Raw genomic sequence first — 8632 nt, forward strand, 5'->3', positions numbered from 1 at the left:
AGCCTGGGGAAACTTGTTAGCACCACAGGGCCATGCTTGCCAGAAAGCTGAATTAGCCTGAGTGTGTACGTCAATGCGTGTGAGTCTCTGCATGTTTGTGTTGTGCATGTTTGATGAGGTTTTTTAATGAACTGGTGGACTCCTGGTGAATATTGCTGTGTCAGGGTATTTGCCTTTTAAGGGCTTCTGAATAAGTTATGATATTTGGAGAGATAATGAGATGGAGGGAAGAAGATAGAGGGCATGAAGGAGCTGAGATCATCATTAGAAAACTCTTAACACAAAGTGACAGTCGGACGTTCCAGGCACTTTTCAAGGTCAAACTAAGATTTTCAGAGCAAAAAAACTTGAACTCCTTTTAATATTTCTTCTGCATTTGAATGGATAAATATATAGTGACTTGAAAATGAAAGTCTGGCTCACATTTTCAGGATCGTAGCAGGTGAAAATCTCACGTCTCACAGTTTCTAACAGGCACCTGCTGAAATTTTAACTTGTTCAGATTTCTTTTACCTTCTCTGCCTAATAAGAACATATTAGACCCTGATATAAGAAAGTCTGTACGATCAGTTGCAGCCCAGCTGAGTGAGCCAGTGATATAATACAGTAACAGTCTGACCATTGCACTCCTACCTCAGCATCAGGGCAACAATTCAGAAATACTCTCCCTTCAGCCTGTGTTCCCACAGATGCACTGCAAATCAGGGGAGCCCTGATGCTCTGACGCACAGATGCTCTGTTTCATATGTGCAATGAATTATGGTCATAGTGGTTCACTAACTTTCAGGGCCTGGTAGTATTAAATCTTGATAGTTTGAAAACTAAATCATGGGGAAGCTCAGGATGCATGTATCATGGCATCTGTAATAAGTCTGAGACAAAGGTTTACTTATTGGATTGTTAATTTAGGTGGTAATACATCCTGTGAAAGCCACACTCTTCTATAAATAACCACTGCCTTTTCAAGCTGAGTAATGAAGTACTTGTTTTTCGCCAGTCAAGGTTGCTGTATGGATGCAGCCTTGCAGACTGTGGAGTGGTAGTTGTTGAAATTCAGGCTCAATATCAGGTGGAGTAAGCTTCCCTAAGCTTTTCTACAGGATCCATCTGGGAATGTTTCCCATGCAGAAGATGAGAAGGATGAGACAGCCCCAAACACTGTTAGGTGGCCCTGTGCTTTGATGCTTTGAACTACAACTACAATTGCCATGGGACGCTGTAGCAGGCCGGATCATAACTATAACCTGATATTTTTTAGGTTTGGAGAGAAAGGCAGCCAGATTCAAAGCTGTGTGTTGATCCAGTCCCTGCTCAATGATCAAATGTATGTGCTGAATTTCCAACCAGAGTGCCAGTGAAGACCATATAGCAGTCAAGTCAAAAGGTATTCGAGGACCTCTGCACACTTTCATGACAGAATAAATCTTGACATGGGGAGAATGTTATTTCCAGGCCTTGAACTTGCCTGTGTGCTAGAGGTGTTCCTGTCTTGGCCGAGGCACTTTATTAATTGGAGTCAAAGGGGTTACTTCACAATGACCAAGCCACAAAAACCTCTTAATAAAGGTTTATTTTTCCTTGTTGACTACCAGCTCTGTTATTTCTGGGCCTTTAACCTCGTGCTGGCCCAGAAGCCATGCAGTCATGCATGCACTTTACTTCTTCACAGGATGGATTACTGACTGTAAATCATATATCGACTGTTAGTTGCTGAACCCCACAACTCCATTCTTGGACACCACAGAAAATGCAATAATGTCTTGGCCACTTATACAAACATCATGGGGAAGATTGTGGATCCAGTTTGTTTGACCAGGTTATGAGACCAAGGGGTTAGAACTGAATACATTGAAATAACAAAGGATCTTTCCATTAGACATTTTTTTACTCACATCAGTGGTGTGATGGCAATGTTGATTTGGACATAACAAGTACCGGGTGGACTTCTAGTAATTTTTGTACAGATAGTCATGGTACCAAGAGGATACATCCCATTTGCTTTGGTGTTTGACTTTACATCCAGCACTATCATTATGGCATTATGAACTTTACATGCATGTTTTAATGGTTTCCTGGCAGCTGTCCTATTGACACTGAGGTTCGATACAGGCAATCATGTTCTTCTCAGGATGAACAAGTCCTGAATCTCACTTGAATACTTTTGCCTTCTCTCGACAAAGCACCATAAGTAGTCAAACTGCCACATTTTAAAGTCATCTTAATTTCAACACAGTTATAGTTTTGTTTGTACCCAGAATGTCACATATAATTATATTGTTTCTAAATATTTTACATGCATAAAAGAGTATGCTACGTAAGTCAAACTGAAGACAATAAAAAGGAAAAAAGAAGAAACACTAACATGGACCCTCAACAAGAGCTCTGGCCAGAAAATGCTGCACTTGACAGTGTTGGACCTTTTCCCCTTCTTGTCCCTCTGGTATCATTTAGTATAAGCCATCACAGGTGAGCCAGGTTTGTAGACCTGTGAGCATGTTTATTGACAACACATTTTCAGTGTCTCTCACTGCCTTTTAAAATCGCCAGTGTGTGATGGTGCCAGGTCCAGATGGATTAATGGTGGTCTTTGTGATGAGAGTTTTAATCAAAATAACAGAGAATTCATGCTTCAAAATGCATTAGTTCATTCTGGGTGATTGAACCTGTGACAATTCTGCCTGGGCAATTTGATATGTTACCCTCATGGTGTGCTGGAAACAACTTCTTTGTAAGTTGTGTGCTTTTCTCTCTGGTGAACACAACAGCAATTACTTTCGGTGGTTGGCCTTTTCACACCTCCCATTCAGTTTTTTTTTAGCCTGTCCATTCAGTTGTTTGTAGTGGGGGGGGGGGGGGGGGGGGGGGGGGGGTCGTATTGTTTAACTACAACCATTTCCCAGTGAAAGCCCTCAAGTCATTCATCTTGTAGAGTACAGGTGAACTCACCCCGTGAGGGAAAAAAATATGAACACTGACCCGAGCAAACGGATATTTTTCTTCCCAGCAATGACTGCGCTGGGAAGCAGGGATCTAAGTGCAGAATAAGAGTGTGATTGAGGGAGAAAAAAAGATGCGTGACAAAGTGTGCGGCTGGCAGTAAATGAAATGGACGAAGGTCACTGGGTCCAAGGTAAGAAATGGAAAACTATGGCATGCGAGAGCGTTAGACGATCGTGGTATGATATTGTTGCGGATTTCATGGAGTTGAGAATCAGCAATGCAAAAATATTTCCGAATTTATAACCGAATCAAAACAAGGAGAAAATATAAACCTGTAAAACACAGAAGACAGGGGGGAATAAAGAAAGAGAGCAGCACAGAGAGAGAGGCTGAAGGGTAGATTACCTCTGGGTTCACCTCAGGTGTGCCTCTTGATCATGCTGTTGGTCTGGCTTAGAGATTTTGATATGGGTAGTGACTCTTTATTGAAGCTGGCAGAGGTTGTGCTCTCGGAGGTGGCAGCCTCACATGAGCCTCAGAAACAAGCAGCGTGGAAAACATCCAGGGAACAGAGAGGCCGTAAACCATCATCCTGGCACATATAAAGCCTGATATAAACATGCATCTCACTCGTATTTCACCCCTTTATTGGACTCAGCTTCATAGCACATCCAAGATATACAAGTGTCTACAAGAAGATCATCTCTATCACTGTACCTGCTGTGAGTTACTGAGCAATTTGATGCCTAAAAACCTAAAATGTAAACATTCCTCTGATGATGGAGCTGGCAGCAGAGCATTAAAAACATCTTAAAGGGCTAATGGCTCAAAATAGTCCGACTCGTATCTTATGAATTATTCCAGCGACATACATTTATTTCCATTTTCTAAATGTAAAGACACTAAAAAGAGCCTTATATAAAATAAAATACATAATATACTTATACAGGTTGCCAGTGTGAAGCTGTGACATGTTTGTTGGGTGTTTAAGTGGCCAGCCGTTTGCAAACACATTAAGCATAATAACTAAGTAGACCTACTTGATAGGAGCAATACCGTCATCACAACACACATTTTACATTTTCACCTCATAAAGTTGCTGTGTTGAGCATGTTAGCAAACACTTGCCTATATGTACACAATCATGGGGTATCATTAGCATTCATTTCCAGTGTTACAGGACCCCGAGGGAAATATCTGGGCGTTTAACAGACACATGCTCCATATGTTTACCAGCAAGTTGCTCATTTTGTCGTTTTATTGATGGGCAGGTAACATGCGGTTAGTTTTTGGAGTTTGTTTGTTTGTTTGTTTCTATATTATTCAGTACAACTGAATTAAACAGACTGTGAAGCAAAACAATGAGCTGAGGGACACTAAAGTGCACCTTAGTCTGCATCTTTAAGAACAACAACAAAAAAACATGGTGGTTGTAATTAATGAATTAATCAACATATAAACATTGGTTAATTGTGCATTAATAAGGGGAACTGTAGTGCACAGTGTTAGTCTGGTCTCTTTGAAGCAGCTGATGATCAGCACAACTCCTCACTGTGTCATATGAGTGTGTTGTGTGTCTCGCAGGTCCTCTGCTTTTCATTAATAAATTCAATTACAGAATCATGTCTCTGCTGATGCTGCTGCGGCGTAACAGACAAGGTTACTCACAGAGGGGTGCTGCTGAGCTTGAGGCAAGGCAAAAAATTACACCCTTTACAGCAAAACATCACTGTTTAATAAGTTGCCTGAAACAATGAAAACTTGACATGTGCGAGACTGCTTTTAGACTCACTTTTACAAAAGTGTGCATAAAGTTCAAGTAATGTCTTGAAATGTCACCTTCACTTACAGTATATTGGTTATCTGTGGACTATACTACATCATCAATTCAGAGCTCTCCCTTTGAGATTGGCTACTGCAGTCGATAGCTATTGAAAGAAGAATGCAGCTGAATACATTTACTCAATACTGTTCTTAAAGCTGCACTAATTAATATTTTTACATTAACAATGTCTCAAATGGCCCTTTGTTATATGAAAGACCCACAGAGAATTATCCCCATGCAGAATGTCCCCTCAGCTCTGCAGAGCATTTTAGCATCTGTCAGTTTTGCTGTTATTGCTTGTAACTTTACTGTTTTTCGCTCTGTCTCGCTGCTCGCACAACATCGTTTCTAGCATCAGCAGATAAATCTATGATAAACCCAGTGAGCACTACTTGTCTAAGACCAAATGGCCAATAGTTAAAGTTACTGATTAGCTTGTTGATATAATTGAGCACAGGGCATCTTAAAGAGCCACATATTTTCATCAGGAGGACAAAAACAGAGCTAAAAGTAGAATTGGACTGTCCTGACTGAATGTTGCTCAGTTCTTTGCACAGTATAGGTAACTGTTCTCTATACGTCCAACTCCACTATACTGTATCTGTGAGGACATTACACAGCACATAGAACTATAGCAACCAACTCTGCTGATAGGATACATATAGTGCTTAGCTTATTGTAGCTACAATATGAATATGTTGGGCATGTAATTAATCAGGAATAATTATAAAAACACTACACATTTTTCTACTGGTAATTCTTCTGCAGTTTTACTTTAAATGTGAGATTTTGAATCCAGGAATCTTACTTATAAAACAGTATTTTTATACTGAAGTGTTGCTTCTTAAATAAAAGATCTGAATGCATATTCCACCACTGTTCTTCACACCCCAGGTTTCCTGCCTGTACCAGCAGTGTCATTCTCCATTAAAGGCACAACTTGTAAAGAGCAATATAAAAACAAAGGCTGTTAATAAATAAGTCCAATTCTAAAATTGCTAACTCCCCTGAACATACCTAAATAAAACACACTGAGTAGCCCTTTGCATGCTAAAAATGCCACATAACTCCAGCAATTCTGTGAGGAATAAAGAAAAATCAATTAAGTTTACCCACAGCATTTTTATACTGAGTTACACACACAACAGCCAGCAAACAGAAAGAAGCAGACGGAGCAAGGTGATGGCATAAAAACAGCACGGTACAAAAAGACTGACAGGAAAGAGAGACAGACTGAGAGAGAGAGAGGGAGGGAGAGCTTTCTGGTCTTTTATAAGAACTCTTAAGACAGACACCCACAATGAGAATGAATAAATCATTGTTCAGGGAAAATGGGAGACATGGTCCAATTTACAGGAGATTTATAGGTAGGAAATCAAATGCCACAGCATATCAATTAGCCAAGGTTACACCTCCGCAATCCAATGTGCAGAAACAATGACACCAGAAAAGGTAATGTACGGCCGGGTGGGGAGGTATAAAACAATTAACTGCATGTAATAGTATTATTCTATTAGCTATAGCTCACATGTGATTCCTAATAACTGCAATTGAATGTTGGTTTTGATTTGTGCTCTTTTGTCAAAGAGCATAGGAGAAAGGAAACATTTACAGTTAGCAGCTCTTTAGCAGAGACCAAGCAGCCATCATCCTCCAACAGCTTGTTGAAGCCACAAGCCGCAGCCCACCAGTCAGCTCTCCGTGGTGAAATATATGTGCCTATTCCTCCTGCAAAACTCTATCATCTGCAGGGAAAGCCTCTAAATCTCGTTATAAGCTCAGAGAGGATAGAGTGGCACACCATTTATGAACGCTGCACTGAAGCCCAGGGAATGTTATAAGAATTATTATTGCTCTTTTCGATGCCAAAAAAAAAGAAAAAGAAAAAAAACTCCAATCATGACAAAACTGATTTTAATTGTCATAGGTTTTAATGTTGTTGTCTGGGACAAGCCAGCAGATACAGGGGTGACTCAGACTGTGGCATTATGTCAAGTTTGACCTTTATCCCGGGGCTGCCTGACCTCGTCTTCACACGAAAACAAACAATGACAGATGGTTTAAAATAAAATTTGAAAGAAAAAATAGCCTAAAGCAACTCCTCTTATACTGTATACACTAGTCATTTAAAAAAAAAAGGTTGAAATTATGGGAGATGCATGTGCCTAACTATTCCAGTCCTGAATTATCTGCTTCTCAAAGTCATTGTGCCGAGTGCTTGGATGAAAAGCGTAGCAAACATGCTTAGGCTGAGCCCTCAGTCACAGGCCCTGTGAGGGTTACTTTGAATGTCTTTCTCTCTTCGATTTCACTACAGTTTAACAATAGAGAAGTGACTTTCTGGGAGAGAAAGGGGGAAGATCTTAATTTCAGATAAATAGTTGACAGAGAAACTATATAAAGCTATTCACGCTGAACATAAACCACAGAATATATTTAAATTTAATTATTCAACCAATATGAAGCAGTTTTATGTTTTAAATTCATAGTTCATAAAGACACTGGTACACAGTGTTATTGATTTATGGCTTGGCAATGCTGCCCTTCAGTGGCAGCTGACTAGAATCACTTTTTTTCTGCACATGAGTTGGAAGTGATTGTGCAGAGGCTGTGATGCAGGAGCAGTGAGGACAGAATCAACCCAGAGAAATATAGTAACAGATTCTCACCTTCCAATAGTTATCAACTTCATGCTGAAAACATTTCATTGTGATGAAATACCCTTTTTCTGATCTCCAAAAGTCATCCTTCTCCATTATTTCCACCCACAATACCAAGTGAAAACCAGCAATTAATCAGCATCTGTCAGCCTGAACTCATATCATGAAAAAGCGTACCTCTCTGTAGGTCAAGTGCACACAAATGTCAGGTTTTGTCCCAAATAAATAAAGACAGATGTTTTGTGGCACTTGCCCGAAAACTAATCTAAGCTGGCATTCCATCAAGCCCCTGAGTTTCAGCCCTGCTCAGTGCACCAGTTTCATCATCTCAATCCTCAAGGACGGACTGATCCGCAGGCTACCTCTGGTTCCTTGCCTCAGAGATCAAAGTGTCTACATCTGAGAAGAACAAAACTAAGATCGTCTTTGGATGTTGAAAACGTGGAAACCACAGTGCCACATTCAATCTTGTTAAAGCATTGTCCTCAGCTGGCTTTTTTGAAAACATAAATGTCAAACTATTCCCCAAGTCCAGCTGAGTGACACGTGTTTAGAGTATTTGATGGTGTTGTACACAGAGTGGTGCTGACCTCATTGTGACACTGACTCTCTTCCAGGCCTGCTATCGAATTGTTGAGCCCGACAGGGTCCAGATGCAACGAAACATAATTGTTTAATGTGTAGTCTGTTTAAGAGTATAATTTGTAATACTTTTCCACTCTTTGATGATGGGATGAAATCATCAAGCGCTTGCTCTTTTTCAATAACAACACAGGGCAATATTTACCAGGGTTTTGAATCAATTCTTCACACGCAGCCACCACCCTCTGCACCACCGCCCATGTGCCACCCACACACAACAAAAACAAAGCGCCAAACAAAGCCCACTCATGAAAAATGGCATGTCCAAAAACCCTAAAACACATAAAACCCATGCGTAAACATTATACATTACATAAGTGACCACCCCACCTCCCATTCATACTCACACAACAGAGAATAGCCTACATCAATGAGGAATGTCACGGCATGTGATTTCCAAAGTGCTGAGTAATAATCACTCGTGACTGTGAATGACAAACAGATATAAAGAAGTGAATATTCTCACAACATCCCCCCTCATTGGCATCTCGGAGGCCGCTGCAGTAGCTCGCTCTGTCCGTTAGGCGTCGCTCGACTACTACACCTAAGGTGCATCCAGCTTTCA

The sequence above is a fragment of the Trachurus trachurus genome (assembly GCF_905171665.1).
Source record: "Trachurus trachurus genome assembly, chromosome: 10".
NCBI classification, from domain to species: Eukaryota; Metazoa; Chordata; class Actinopteri; order Carangiformes; family Carangidae; genus Trachurus; species Trachurus trachurus.